Genomic DNA, 16677 nt, shown 5'->3' with positions numbered 1-16677 from the left:
GGCTGGAAATTTGTTTCACTGTCTTTTATGTGGATTCTGCTGCTCTAGAATTTCTTTAGAGTCATTTTTTACAGGTTTTGGATAGGTTTGAGGAAGAGCTCAAGCTAGTCACTGCTTTTAATCAGTCATCTTGCCCCCCCCAGCAGCTTATTTTCATTCATTCATTTGTTTATTTATTTATAACTTTTAAAAAAGACACCAAAAAAGCATTTCCATATGCACAGTAGAAAAGGATTAAATGTAAAACCATGAATAGCCCTTGTTTTTTTAAAAGTAAATAATAAATCCCACAGGTTATTTCAAAACTGTCCTGCTTGATTATGCTTTCTTCTGTTCTCTTTTGTGCATTTAAAAGAAGTTTTGATTTTTTTTTTGTATCAGTATTACCAACCCCCCTCTCTTCCACTGGGAAAAAAAAAGAATCTGATTTCAAATAAGCAGTCATGCAAATAAATCCATCCTGTTGCCATGTTCAAAATGTATCTCTTGCTGCACCTTGAGTCCATCACCTTTCCATCTGAAGGAGATAACATGGTTCATCACAGATTTTTTGTAGATTTGAATGGTCACTGTTTTGATCATAATCTTTCAAAGTTATTTTTATTTAAAATGTCATTGTCCTTATATGAATTATTCTCCTTGTTCTGCTTACTTTATATCAGTTCATACTATACAAGATTCTTTGAAATAGACTATTTTATCCTTTCTTATGGTGAAATAATATTATATTACGTTAACAATACTATAATTTGGTTGTCCATTCCCCAAATGATGGACACCTTCTTGAATCCTAAGTCTTTTTAAAATTTTCCTTTTACTTGCCACCCCAGGATGAAAAAGTTTGTTTAGATTGAGGCCCTCTTTTTCCCTGTACAATACATCATCTTGCAACCTACTCACTTCCCTCTTCAGCCTGATGTAGTTAGACCAAACTGTGCATGCATATGTGCTCAACTCTTCTTTGTTTCAGAAAAAGGTGAAATTCATATAACACCTGCTCCCTTCCTTCTCCATGTTTGTACACTTTTCTCCTCATGAACCTCAGTTTTGAGAAATAGTAAATTCCTTTACTGAATTCCTTTTATTCTTCCTTCTTTCCCGCCTCTTTGAATCTTCAGAATAAAATCAATCTATCCTGAGGTAATCTGTTTTTCTTAAAATTCTCTCAATACCTATACTATCTGTGTAACCCTGGGCAAGTCAACTTAACTCTCTTTGCCTCAGTTTCTTCATCTGTAAAATGAGCTAGAGAAGGAAATGTCAAAACCACTCCAGTATCTTTGCCAAAAACAAATGAACGAACAAACAAACAAACAAACAAACCCCATATGGGGTCAAGAAAAGTGGGACACAACTGAATGATAACAACAACAACCCTGAGGTAATCTGTTTTTCTTAAACTCTCTCAATGCCTTTTTAGGACATAAAGGTTCTGCAGGGACACATTTCTTCCTCCCTATTACAATATCAGATCTACATAGAACTACATAGTCCCTTCCAATTGCTCAAAGACATTTATTTACCGTTCTATGATTACCATATTTCATGTTTTTACATTTCAAAACATCTAATCAGATCTGATCTTTTCATCAGAAATGATTTGAAGTCCTCTAGTCTTTGGTGCCTCTCAAAAGTTAACCCCGATAACTTAAACATCTTTTCCTCCATGCATTTGATTCTTCCACAAAAAGCGGAGGCAGCAGCAACACCCAACCACCCAACACTCTGACAGCCACCTGAATGATCAGTCTCCTGTTTGCTAGTCTTCTGTAATCTCTTGATTTTCCCAAACTTGTTTCTCCAGCTGGAGCTCCTCGTCCCCTCCCCCTCTCCCATTGGTAATTTCCCATTGGTCACAAAGTATCAAACAACAAACCTGTGTGTTTAGCAAGAAGGAGGAGAGGGAAGAGTAAGATTCAAACTCAAGTGTTCTGATTCCAAGACTAATGTTCTTTTTATTGATAACCCATGCCTCTTACATAAGATTTATGTCATTGGTGGAGACTGATTACTCAATGATGCACTTGTATGAGAGGTAGAGCTGTGAGAGCAAGAATGAAAAGATATCTTAGGCTTCTGGCTTCCAGCTTTGAGATACACAGTTCCAGATTCTCTTCAAATTCCTGAAAGGAAAGACACTGAAAAAAAGCCAATATGTAGATGAGTTGGCACTTTGATCATGTCTCTATCTACAGCTTACTATACGAGAAATTTCAGGAAATTTTTCTTTGGGTGAGATTTAGGACTCTCTTTCTCAAGCACAGTTGAGCTGAGATATCTCACTCTCAATGGAAGAGAGCTTATATACTTTCTCATTGTCTGGTATATATTCTGACTTCTTTTTGCTACATATAAATGGATTTATTTGCTATGTTGTCCATTGTGGAATTGGTATTTGATAAGAAGGGAGTCAAGCCTTGGATATACAGCTGGGGTAATCCATTCTTTTTAAGGGATAGTGATTAGAAAATCAGCTTGAGGGGGCAACTAGGTGGTGCAGTGGATAGAGCACTGGTCCTGGATTTTGGAGGGCCCTGAGTTCAAATCCAAACTCAGATATATAACACTTACTAGCTGTGTGACCCTGAGCAAGTCACTTAACCCCAATGCCTAGCCAAAAAAAAGAAAAACAAAAACAAAAAGAAATTTAGCTTGAAGGTAGAAATTATTTCCTCATGACTAATGGTACTGGGTGGGGGGGGGGCAGACCAGTATTCTAGCAAAATACCCTTTCTCTGAGAAGAGAATAATAGCTAACCTCTGCCTCCAACCTCCTAATCTTCTCCTGGCAGGAATCAGTTTCCCTTGAACAAAGGTGGGTGAAGAACACTCCTGAGATTCATGCTTTCCTTGAAGCCACATTTAGACAGAACCATGTAGACATACATGCTACATGGAGGAAACACAGTATACAACCCATTGCAAATTGACAGTCTCTTCTCCATAAGACAAATACATGACAGAAATTAGAATAAATTCAAGAATCTGCCACTTTAGATGCCTGAAGTTAGAATTAAACAGAGGAGTGTAAGATGGAAGATGAAGTGAACAGCAAAGTCCAGGTTCTGCCCTCCTAAAGGAAATCTTTGGGTGGAGTTTAATACTCTGCCTTCTAGCCCTCCAATCAGAGGAGAAATGAAGCCAAAGAAGGTGGGAAGGTGCATTCCAAGTATGAAGATACAAAGGCACAGTGAAGGGAGATCAGTTGTGCCTGTGACTATCTTTCTCCCAAAGCCACCACTCCCAAATTTCCCTACCAAGCCAATCACCCACGTTTCCAATGTTGGTGTTATCCTTGATTTCTCACTTTCCTTCACAACACATATTCAGTCAGTTGTCAATTCCTGTCTTTTCTACCTCTAGAATATCCCTTGCTTCTATCACCTCTATACTTACATGGCCACCACTACAGTTCAGGCCCTTGTAACTTAACTGTATAATTGCCATAGTCCTCTTTCTTTAATTCATTCTCCATATAGCTGACAAAGTGGTTTTCCTAAAATACAGATCTGACGATGTCACTTCACTTTTCAATAAATTACACAGGAAGATTTCCTATTGACTCTAGAATAATGTTTCACTTTTCTCTCATTCTCTTTAAATTTATTTTTTTGCTCAAGTTTTAATAATGTCCAGAATTAATCTCATATATAATTTATCAATAAGTAAATATAAGTAAGCCTCTTAAGGGTAGTTGCTCAAAATTTTTTTACTGATGGGAGTATGTGACCAAAAATGATAGGAGAACACTGCTCTAGACAACTAAAACCAAACATTGTTCAGTGACAGAATATGAAGTTGAGGACATGGTAATGCAAAACAATTAATGAAATCTAATCCTAGAGTACTTTCACTTAAATGTTTAAGTTGACAATATTCATTTACTTCAAACCATCAAAGGATTCTATAGATGATTTAATGATCTATCTAGAGAACTCCAAAGAATCAACTAAAATTTAATAGAAACAATAACATCAGAAAGTTTGCAAGGTATAAAATAAATCCACTTAAATCTTCAGCATGCTTGTATATTACTGACAAAACTCAGTAGGAAGAGCTAGAGAGAAAAATTCCATTGAAAATAAATGCAGATTATAAAAAGTACTTGGGCTTCTACCAAGATATATACAGGGAACTCTATGAATACAACTACAAAACATTCTTTACAGGAATAAAGACCAAATTAGTTGGAGAAATTCTAACTGCTCATGAGTAGGCTAAGCCACAATAATAAAAATGACACTACTTCCTACCTGGATTCATTTATTCAGTGCTGTACACATCCAACTACCAAAGGATTACTTATGCAACTAGGAAAATAATAATGAAATTCATATAAAGGAGGAAAAGTTCAATAATTTCAAGGGAAAAAATAGCAAAAAATGTGGCTGGTACCAGGATTTCTCAAGTGCACTACAATACAGAAATCATCAAAATGATTTTTTATTGGTTAAGAAATAGAGAAGTTGACTTGTAGAACCGATTAGATATGCAACACGTAGAAGCAAGCAAACACAGTGTTATAGTGTTTGATAGAAAGAAAGACCTGATTTACTGGGATAAGGTCTGACTATATGACCCATCCCCTGGGAAATCCAGAAATTAAGTGTAAATCAACATCTCACACTATCTATTAAGATCAGTTCTAAATGACAGACATAAAAGGTGATGCCATAAATAAATTAGGAAAGCAAGGAAGAAATTACCTTTAGGCTTTTTTTATTGGGGAAGAATTTTTGTCAAAACAAGGGATAGAGAAGAACACAGAAGATAAAATGGAAAATTTTGATTATTTGAAATTGAAAAGGTTTTGCGCAAAGAAAACCAACGTAATCAAGGGAAATTGAATAGGAAAATCATTTGCAGTAAGTTTCTCTGACTAAGGTCTCATATCCAAGATATATAAGAAACTGATTCAAATTTTCAAAATCAAGAGCGATTTACCAATAAATAAGCAGTCAAAGGATATGAATAGGCAGTTTTCAAAGGAAAAAATCTAATCTATCAACCCTGTTGTTGTTCATACTTCATTCCTGAAGAGGACATCAGAAGGGTGCTGTCTTGACTTGCAAGTAAATTGAATTTAAGTGAGGCAAGGCTGTGCAAAGTCATTCAGCTTCACTCTCTCCTCCAGAGTCATCAGAGTCTAATGGCAAGACATAGAACCAGATGACTGGAGATGACTTCAGATGCAGTGGGAGGCTTTGGCCTTTTTTTTCAAGCTATCAACAACTGTAGAAAAAAAAATGCTCCAAATTATCCATCATTAATAAAGCCATCAATTGAGGAATTGCTGAAGAAGTTATCATCTATCGTGTAATTGAAGACTATTGTGCTGTAACAGATTACAAAACAGATGGTTAAAAGAAACTTGGGAAGATTTATATGATATGGAATGAAATGAGTAGAACAAGGAGAATAAGGTACACAATAATGACACTATTAAGGAAATCATCTTTGAAAGACTTAGGAACTCTGATCAATGCAATGACCAACCATGATTCTAGAGAACTGATCATGAAGCATGTTGCCAACTTAATGAGAGAAAGGTAATTGACCCAAGATACAGACTAATACATTTTTGGAAACACAGGTACTAAAAGAATTTGTTTTACTTGAATATTCATATTTTAATAAATGCTTTGTTTTTTCTATTTTCCAGTAAGGGGATAGGAGGAAGAGGGGAGATAAGGATAGGGTAAGAAGAAGAAGAAAAGAAAAAAGGTAAAAGAAAAGATCATTGAAATACAAACACACACATGTATATATGTTTAAATTCCCAGAAGGTCAGACAGACTCAGAGAAATTGGACAGCTTTGAAAGTTACATGTTAAATTTATTGAACTGCATATTTAAGGTAAAACAAACTGTGCAAAAAAGAGACCCACCATTTCAGGCACAATCTTCTTCTTCAGTTCTACTACATATATACAAACACACATTGTTCTTTCCATTCAAGTTCAAAATAAATAAATAAAAGAATGTAATCCATTAAATTAATCCATCAAGAATTTAAGTACCTGTTATGTACTATATACTCTGATAGGTGCTAGGGTTAAAAATATAAATTGTGAAATATTCCTTGCTCTGAAGAAGCTTTCATTCTGTGGTGGAAGGTGAGAGTGGGGGAGGGGCAACACATGCACATATTAGTACATTATATATACACACTTATACGTATTATATAAGTGCATATTTACATATAAAAACACAAGGTAATTAGGGCAAGGACACCAATAGGTGGTTGCCAAACTTTGTGCTCCCAGGGACCACAGTGAACACATAAGGATATTTTAAATTTTTTGTTGAAACGGCAATTCTCAACATCTGTCAGCACCATGTGAATGGCTCAAGGTTGTTCAAAATTTCAACATTAAATTGTGCTGCATTCCTTTTGATGATGTTCTGAGTGTCTGAGACATGTTTTTCTTTACTTTTACTTTCCACTAAGCCAATAACTTTCAAACTTTCTTGTTTGTGGTGTCATATCTTTGCAAAGCTGGATTTCCAGTGGTTGCTTCAATGACAAGGAAGTCCCTTATGAAAACCAATAGGTTTTGGAATAGGAAATGAAGGTAGTGCTATCCAATCTGATTATATAGTTTAAGAAGTTGTGCAGTACCTGGAAGATGCACACATTTCATTTGTAAGTAATTCTGGTTATTTAAAAATGAAATGAAAATATTATTCTTTCAATTTATGTGTATTATTTTTTAAATGGCTAAGTTGTTAAGAATCAATGCTTATTAAGTTGTTTGTCTTTCAGCCTAGTGTGTTTTACAAAAGGATGTGGTGAACCAAGAAATTTTGGGGCCCTCTGAGCTGGGGGCTTTTTTGAAGGAAGCTGGGAATTCCAAAAGGCAGAGTTGAAGACACAGTGCATACCAGGCAATGGGAACTTGGTTATACAAAGGAATGGAAATGTGCCATGGGATGTTGAGTGAAGAATAGCAAGGAGGCTAGTTTGGCTGAACTGCAAAAGAGATGAAGGAGAGTAATGTAAATTCCATCTTGAAAGGTAGTTTGTGAAGGGTTTTAAATGTTTTTAATTTTTGCAGCTTGCTGTGTCTGATGGGATTTGTTGATCAGGTCTTCAAGTCTACAATGCCCAGTAGGACAACCTTACTTCATTCTAAAGGGAATTCAAAGAAACTATTGAGGGATTAAAATGTTGTTTTTTTTTACATGCAGGCTGATTACTGGATCTGAAATAGAGAAAAATAAATACTTAATCTTAAGATTTGGAGCCACCAATGAAAATCAGCACAAAGAAGTGACCATTGTTGCCTTTATCCCCCCATTTCCAAAGGTAAACTTCCCTTTTCTCTAGATCTCTTCACTGGATCTGGGCAAATGTCCAGTGATTTCCATAATTTTCATTTTACTTTCTGTAGAAAACACATAAAAGCCCCATTCCTTATTTGTAGAAGTTTTAAGCTTTTTTCAGTTGATGTCAAATATGGAGCTAAAAAATAAACATGTTAGGTAACCATGAGGACCTCTGAAAAGGAATAACACATGGTCTTCTCAGAACTTGAGTCTTTTTCCATTCATCTCTCTTTTAGTTCCTGTCTCTCTCCCTGTGCCTCTGTTTGTCTCTCTCTTTCTCATTTTTTCTACCTGTCCGTGATCCCTACCTCATTTCTACCTTTCCATCCTTTTTCCCTGTCTCTCCTATTTCTCTTTATGTAAATGAAATATATGTGATGTATGTATCATTCAACAAGCATTTATTAGCTGCATACAATGTCAGTAATTGTCCTATGTATTGGAGATCAAAGACCAAAGTCTTTGCCCTCCAGTCTCTTATGGTATAACAGGGGAGATAATATGAACTATATATATATGTATGTATATACACATATACATATGTATGCACTTATATATGTGATACATGACAGATGAATGTGAGATAGTTTGGGGACGGTGCAAATTAATAGTTGGAGGAGGGAATGGGACCAAATTCTTGTACAAGCTGGTACTTGCAAAGAGTCTTGATGGAAACCAGGGATTTCAAAAGGTAGAAGATGATGAAGAGGGAACAGACACAGTTGCAGGAAACACGTATTGAAAAAGCATATTGTGTAGCCAAAAGACCAATATAGCTGTTGTAATTTACTGAACAAAATTTTATTTTTCATTATTAATCTAAAAGGCATATGAGTACAATATTGTGTATTTCTTTTCCCCACCCTCCCCCACAATATAACTAAGTTGTCTATTTACTGACATGCAAAAACAAAAACGCATTGTTTTATGTAGATCTGAAAAGTTCCCTACTCTTTAACCTAGAGAATTGGTAATAATTACCAACTTTTTTTTTGTGGGGGATAGTTCTACCCTCTATGCTAGCACTGACATCTAACTAAAGTCTCTTGAGAAGCATTTTAAGATTTTTCAATGAATCTATAAAAGTATTTATCCTGTACCTAACATTCATTCATTCTTAGGAGATGTTCCAGCAGGTTTATTTACTTCAGGCCAAATATCATATATCTAATATACCATTGTCATAAGTCATAAATTCATTCCCTTTAATTATTAACATCCTTTGGAACCTTTCCATTTTTCCCTATGCTTCCACATTTGTAAGTCTCAAATTAGACCAAATAACAATGTAGTAGTATGTGATCTTGAGCAAGGTACTTCACCTTGTTGAGTGGCAATGTAGCAAGCTGTGATAGAACTCTGCTAATGGGATCAGGAGATTTGGATCTGATTCTGACTCTGCCATTCACTTGCTGTGTCTCCCAAGTTCATTCAACTTCCCTGAGCCTTACCTTTCTTATCTCTAAAATCAGGATTATTTTTTTTTGACCCTGGGCAAATCACTTAAATAGTCTGGTTCCATTTCCTAAAGTGACTCAACTGAACTATCAGGGGTTCCTCTAGCCCCAAAACCCATTCAGGGGGTCTTTGAGGTCAATACAATTTGTAATAATAAAAACATGTTTAAATTTCAAGTATTAAATGTCAGTAGATTTAATCCACATAAACAAAAAGTTTTCGCTGTGTGCTCAATAAATTTTAAGAGTGCAAAGGGGACCCAAGACCAAAAGGTACGAGAATTACCTATCTAAATGATCTCAAAAGTTCCAGAACTTCCAGTTATATGCTTATGATTCTATGTCATTAAGTAAACGACTAACTTCAGAAGGTTGTTGTGAGAAGTTGTTTTATAAATGTGATCTATTGTTTTCATTCTCAAGAACATTTGTGGCAATAAAAATGGTAAAAATCCTGCCTTGTGAAGAATATATTAGATTGAGGTTTTATGTGAGAGTGACTATGTGATCACATAAGATTTAACATTCATTCTCTAGATATTTCATTATTACTTAATGGTATTACTAAAATGTGTTATTTGAAGTAGAGAACAACATAATTTATACTACAATTCACTTGAAACAATATGTGTAAAAGTAATGTTTTATATGAATTTAAACGCAAACAATATATCACAGCTTTTCATATAGATATTATTTTGAAATACTAAGCTCACTAAAGAGTGAGAGTTGATCCTTTGGATGAGAGTTGGACCTTGTGTTTGGCTAATTATTTTAAAAAAAACAAAGAATGCAGATTCTACTGAGCACTGGGTTAGGAATCAGAAAATCAGGGTTTTAGACTCAAACTGGCAAGTGATGTTGGGCAAGGTTTGAAATGTCTCTATGTCTTGGCTTCCTCATCTACAAAATGGAGGGATTGAAATACATGAGCTATAAAAGTCTTTCTTATTCTAAAATTCTATGAATTAAATTTTTTATTGCAAATTTCACTGACCCCTTAAAGAATTTAAAGTCCTCCATAATTTAGTTCCAGTTTATCTTTACTCCTCTCACCCTACAGAACACATTGATTACTTGTTCTAGTCAAATTAGGCTTCTATCCTTTTTCCCACTCAGTCTGCTTGCTCTCACCTCTCTCTATTTTATGGAGGGAGGTGTACCATATAGTGTTCCCATGTTTCATGTGGACTCCCTCCAGTTCTCTCTACCTGTTAAAATCCTTCCTTTCTTTCATCAATAATACAATAATAGCTTCACCTCCTCCATGGAGTCTTCTCTGATTCCACCACCTCCTTAAATCTCTAAAGCTGATCAGATTTCTTCTCTGTAGCTATAATGCCACAAGTGGCACTAGTCATTTTCATATTGCCTTATCCCCTTACTATACTGCGAGTTCCTTGAAACAAGGTCTGTAATTTCTCATCTTTGTAATTCTACTATCTGAGATAGTATTTTGATCATGGAATATACTAAATAGTTTTGGAATTAAATTGAACATCATTAGTCAATGGTATACAATTTGTGCAGTTTAAACTGCATTTCTACTAGATGATGGGAGGAGAGAATTCTCTAAGTCCTGTGGCTCAAATAAGTGCATTCTTTAAAATTTTCTTCAGCATACCATTGTTTTAAATTCCATATATTGAATTATCATTTAATGTTCTGATGGTTTTTATCTTCTCTGAATTGATGGGTCAATCAGCAAGCATTTATTAAGCTCTAATAACTGTGCTGAGGACACAAAAGCCAAAATGGATCAGTCACCATCCTTAAGAAGGTGGCATTCTATTGGGAGAGATGACATATGCATATATGAAATGTGCACACACAAAATAAATAAAAGGTATATTTTCAGGAGGGGAGAAATGAATAACTGGGGGATAAGGAAAGACTTCATAGAGAAAGTGCCACTTGAGATGAGCTTTAAGGGAAGCTAGAGATACTAAGAGGTAGAAAGGAGGAGGTAAAGAGTTCCTGGAATGGGTTTTGAGCAGTGTAAAGACATTCACTTTAAATATTCTAATTACTAACTTTAAAAAGAATTCTGAAGAGGGCAGAAACAAATCCTTAAAAAAAGTCTGTCAGTCTCACCTGTTCTCTGTCTCATACTTTGGTTCTCTTCATATATGTGACCTGTCTTTTTCCATAAAAATTAAAAAAAAAAGATGCAAAAATGCTTGGTATTTTCAATAACCCTTTAAAAATAAATTTTGTTAGCAGTGGGTATGATTCCTCAGGCAAGGCCCAAGTAGGACAATGCAACCTACTTGAAGTTTAAAAAAAAATGTTTTTAGCATTTCAACTTATATTAGCTGTGATCTCAAAGAACACAATTTGATGGGATTTCGGTTGGCACAGAAATTCTGCAGTATATGAAGTTGTCCTTCATACCATTTTCTAGGAGAGAAATGGATTTGCTCTATTTGAGGACTCAAACAATTCCAAGAAATTAATAAGAAGTAATAAATCACATTTTTATTATGCTTTAAAGTTAACAGTTTCCTTCCCATCAATCCAGTGAGTAGTAATTTAGGTATTATTATTATCCCCATTTTAAAGAGGAACAAATTGAGGTTCACAGATATGAAATATTTTCCCATAATCACACATAATTCCATCATTAATGTACATATGGGAAAGGAGATTGCTCCACTGAAGAGAATAAGGAAGGAGAAATTAAGCCCTTTAATTCCAAGTATAGTACTCTTCTCATTACAATAGTTTAAAACAAAGAGAACAATGTAATGATAGGGAAAGATGGAATGGGGGTGCGGAGAGTTGAATAACTTAGCAATTTTACACCTTAAAGTCAGAACCCAGCTCAGATAAGTCAATGTTTTTTACATCGGGAAATGAGGAAAAGATTGACCCCTTAATGATGGAATTGGCATTTCAACAGAGCAATTGAAGGTGCTACAGAATGTCAGCCAGGGAGGTTTATAAAACAACAGTGGGGTGCAAGGAATGAAGGGGTGACAAGGGGGACTGGCTTTATAACTCCTTAATCATGTCCCATGTCCATAGGGAGGAACACACTTCTGTGTGAATACGGTTCATGAGGAGGTAGCAACATTTGCTTACAATTAGTAGTTGTGATTTTCTTTCCCTGTCATTTGTATAGTCTGAGCAATGCAAAAAATTATTTAATTTAGTAGGCTACCAGGGTAGTTAGAGCTCTTATGAATAAATAAAAGGAAGGAGAGAAAAAGGGGGAAAAATCTTATGAAATGAGAATATTTCTATTTTATTAACATTCACTGGTCACAATATGCCCAGCACTAGGAAGTATATTACATATAGTTACATTACTAGGTTTCCCATATTCTAGAGTTTAAGAACTAGGCCAACAAGATAAGTAAACAAGATAAGACAATCAAAGTTGCAAAAACATTACAAGTGGCAGCACCAACTATCAAGAATGTCAGAATTTCTAGCTACTTTGATTATCTTACCTTGTTGAGTGATATGTGGGTATGAGCCAGAAACTATTATTCTGTCTTTCTACATAATCTTTTTTAAAAATTATTTATTTATTTTTTAGTTTTCAACATTCATTTCCATAAGCTTTTGAGTTTTAAATTTTCTTCCCCCTCTCCCTCCCCATTCCCTCCACAAGACGGCATGCAATCTGATATAGAGTCTACATATACAGTCATATGAAACATATTTTCACATTAGTCATGTTGTAAAGAAGAATTAGAACAATGGGAGGAACCATGAGAAAGAAGAAACAAAACAAAACAAAACAACAACAAAAAAGAGAGCAAATAATATGCTTCTATCTGCATTCAGACTCCATAGTTCTTTCTCTGGATATAGACTACATTGTCTATCATAAATCTTTTGAAGTTGTCTTAGATCCTTGCACAGCTGAGAAGAGCCAAACTATGAAAATTAGCCATCACATGATGTGGATGTTATTGTGTTCAATGTTCTCCTGGTTCTTGCTCACTTCACTAAGCATCAGTTCATGAAAGTCTTTCCAGGTTTTTCTGACGTCCACCTGCTCATCATTTCTTTATTTTTTAAATTTTTAAATTTTTAATTTTTAGGCAATTGGGGTTAAGTGACTTGCCCAAGGTCACACAGGTAGTAAGTGTCAAGTGTTTGGTCTGAGGCCGGATTTGAACACAGGTCCTTCTGACTTCAGGGCCGGTGCACTACACAACCTAGCTGCCCCAGAGAGCATACATTTTTAAACCATGCAAAAAGAGTCCAGGCCAAACAAATTTGATATTTTCTGGAACCCAAAAACTTTCAGAAACTATGACCAAAAAAGCTCAGAGAAATTAATATTCTCTTGGAAGTGAACAAGACAATCTATCTCTTGGCTCCAGGCATTTGTTTTGGCAGTCCCCCAGGTTTGAAAAGTTCTCTTTCCTTAACTCTGTCTATTGATTTCTTTGGCTTCAAGTCCCAACTAAAATCCCATCTTTAACAGGAAGTCTTTTGCAACCCCTTTTAATTCTAGTGCCTTCCTTCTTTAGATTATTTCCTATTTATCCTGTATATAGCTTGTTTGTATATATTTGTTTGCATATTCTCTTCCCCATTGTGAACTCCTTGAGGGCACTGACCATCTTTTGGCATTTTTTGTATCCCTAGCACTTAGTACAGTGCCTGATGCTTAATGGATATTGATGATACAACACTGGAAGAAAGTAGCCTTGTTTGTGCTTTCATCTCGGCTGAAGGAAGTTAACAGAAAGAAGTTAACAGAAAGAGGTATATTCTGAGTTGCATTCTACCATATATCCAAAAAATCCTTGTTTTCAGGAGACTGAGATGGCTGAGAATATCACTTTGACAACTGAGTTTATCCTCACTGGATTTACAAGTCACCAAGAACTGCAGATTCCTCTATTCATCCTTTTTCTTATAATCTACCTGATAACCATAATAAGCAACATTGGACTGGTGATATTAATTTCAATTGAGCCCCAACTCCACTCACCTATGTATTTGTTTCTTGGTAACTTGGCATTTATGGATGCTTTTTGCTCATGTGCTATTACTCCTAAGATGTTAATGAACTTCTTTTCCAAAGACAGAATGATTTCCCTTCATCAATGTATGGCACAATTTTATTTTTTTTTGCTTTTCTTAAACTTCAGACTGTTTTCTCCTGGCAGCCATGGCATATGACCATTATGTGGCGATATGTAATCCAGTTCATTATCCCATCATTATGTCAAAGAAACTCTGCATTCAGATGATCACTGGATCACTCGTAGCTGGCAACCTACATTCCATAATTCATATTGGCTTTCTATTCAGATTAACTTTCTGTAAGTCACACCAAATCAATCATTTTTTTTTGTGATGTTCTTCCTTTATACCGACTCTCTTGTACTGACCCTTATATTAATGAATTGATGATATTCATCTTCGCAGGCTTGATTGAAGTTTTCACTATGGGTGTTTTATTGTCTTATCTTTACATCCTTTTTACTATCTTTCACATGAAATCAAAGGAGGGACGAGGCAAAGCCTTTTCCACCTGTGCATCCCATTTTATATCTGTCTCAATATTCTATGGTTCTCTTCTCATCATGTATGTTTGGCCAGGTGCAGTTAATGAAGGAGCCATAGACATACCTGTTGCTATTTTTTATACAATAGTAATTCCCTTTTTAAACCCTTTTATGTGTAGTCTGAGAAACAAAGAAGTTATCAATGTCCTAAGAAAAATTATGGAGAAAAAAATCTCAGGGGGATTTGGAACAAAATTTGTACACTGAGGTTCCTTAGTGTGAGTATGGTTCAGCTGTCCATAAACAAAGTTACCCAAAAAATGGAAGAGTAATACTTTGGAAAGGACGAAGTCTGTTAGAAAAGTATATAGTGTAGTTGAGAAAGTAATTAATGAATATAGAAACTGGGAACTAGGGGCTATTATTATCTTAATTTCAAGTTCAGAAAACAAGATTATTTTCAGAATGGATTGTGTCGTCACAAACTCAAGAAGTCAACACACCACCAGAGGTAAATGTGGAAAAGAAGAATCCATTGAACATTGTCCATAATACCATGGAATTATACCACTGTAGGATTCAGTAGGAAGTATAAAAGAAGATGTGTCAGCATTGAGGAAGAGTAGCTGATTTTGTACAAAGTCTTTCTCTTTCTTTGTGTTTTCGTTTCAAGTTCCCGGAGTATAAGATTCGTGATAGGAAAATAAAATAAATGATTACTAGAAAAAATGCAACCAGATTAAGTAAAGCACACACAAGCAAAAAATCCCCAAACACTCACTCCCCCACAAAACTTCTCAAAAATAGTCTTGACATTCAATGAATTCAATATCCTCTCTCCTTGCTTAGAGAAGGCTTTTCTATCTGAAATCAGTCTATTCTGAGGTAATCTGTTTTTCTTAAAATTCTCTCAATACCTATACTACCTGTGTAACCCTGGGCAAGTCAACTTAACTCTCTTTGCCTCAGCTTCTTCATCTGTAAAATGAGCTAGAGAAGGAAATGTCAAAATCACTTTAGTATCTTTGCAAAAAACAAACAAACAAACCCCATATGGGGTCAAGAAAAGTGGGACACAACTGAATGATAACAACAACAACCATAGGGTAATCTGTTTTTCTTAAACTCTCTCAAAGCTTTTTGAGGACATAAAGGTTCTGCAGGGACACATTTCTTCCTCCCTATTACAATGTTAGATTTACATAGAACTACATAGTCCCTTCCAATTGCTCAAAGACATTTATTTACATTTCCATGTTTACCATATTTCATGTTTTTACATTTCAAAGCATCTAATCAGATCTGATCTTTTCATCAGAAATGATTTGAAGTCCCCTAGTCTTTGGCACCTGTTCTCTCAAAAGTTACCCCCGATAACTTAAATATCTTTTCCTCCATGTATTTGATTCTTCCACGAAAAGTGGAGGCAGGTAGAACACCCAACCACCCAACACTCTGACAGCCACCTGAATGATCAGTCTCCTGTTTGCTAGTCTTCTGTAATCTCTAGATTTCCCCAAACTGGTTTCACCCACTGGAGCTCCTCGTCCCCTCCCCCTCTCCCATTGGTAATTTCCCATTGGTCACAAAGTATCAAACAACAAACCTGTGTGTTTAGCAAGAAGGAGGAGAGGGAGGAGTAACATTCAAACTCAGGTGTTCTGATTCCAAGACTAATGTTCTTTTTATTGATACCCTGTGCCTCTTACATAAGACCTATGTCATTGGTGGAGACTGATTGCTCAATGATGCACTTGTATGAGAGGCAGAGCTGTGAAAGCAAGAGTGAAAAGATATCTTAGGCTTCTGGCTTCCAGCTTTGAGTTGCACAGTTCTAGATTCTCTTCAAATCCCTGAAGGGAAAGACACTGAAAAGAAACCAATATGTAGACAAGTTGGCATTTTGATCATGTCCTTATCTCTAGCTTACTATACCAGAAATTTCAGGGAATTTTTCTTTGGATGAGATTTGGGACTCTCTTTTTCAAGCAGAGTTGAGCTGAGATATCTCACTCTCAATGGAAGAGAGCTTATATACTTTGTTTATTGTCTGGTATGTATTCTGATTTCTTTTTACTATGTATAAATGGATTTATTTGCTATGTTGTCCATTGTGGAATTGGTATTTGATAAGAAGGGAGTCAAGCCTTGGATATACAGCTGGGGTAATCCATTCTTTTTAAGGGATAGTGATTAAAAATTCAGTTGGAGGGGACAGCTAGGTGGCACAGTGGATATAGCACTGGTCCTGGATTTAGGAGGACTTAAGTTCAAATATGACCTCAGACATATAACACTTACTAGCTGTGTGACTCTGTGCAAGTCACTTAACCCCATTGCCTAGCCAAAAAAAAAAAGAAAAAGAAAAAGAAAAAGAAATTCAGCTTGAAGCCAGAAGTTATTTCCTCTTGACT

General features: G+C 35.5%; 1 pseudogene; it reads left to right on the top strand.

The window, feature by feature from the left end:
- Positions 1-7196: 7196 nt before the first annotated feature.
- LOC114022932 lies at positions 7197-14530 on the top strand (annotated as a pseudogene).
- The last annotated feature ends 2147 nt before the right edge of the window (positions 14531-16677 follow it).

Source organism: Vombatus ursinus, unplaced genomic scaffold, assembly GCF_900497805.2.
Source record: "Vombatus ursinus unplaced genomic scaffold, bare-nosed wombat genome assembly UNPS02014814.1, whole genome shotgun sequence".
NCBI lineage: Eukaryota > Metazoa > Chordata > Mammalia > Diprotodontia > Vombatidae > Vombatus > Vombatus ursinus.
The sequence above is the reverse complement of the archived record's forward strand: the minus strand, read 5'-3'. Positions and strand labels throughout refer to the sequence as shown.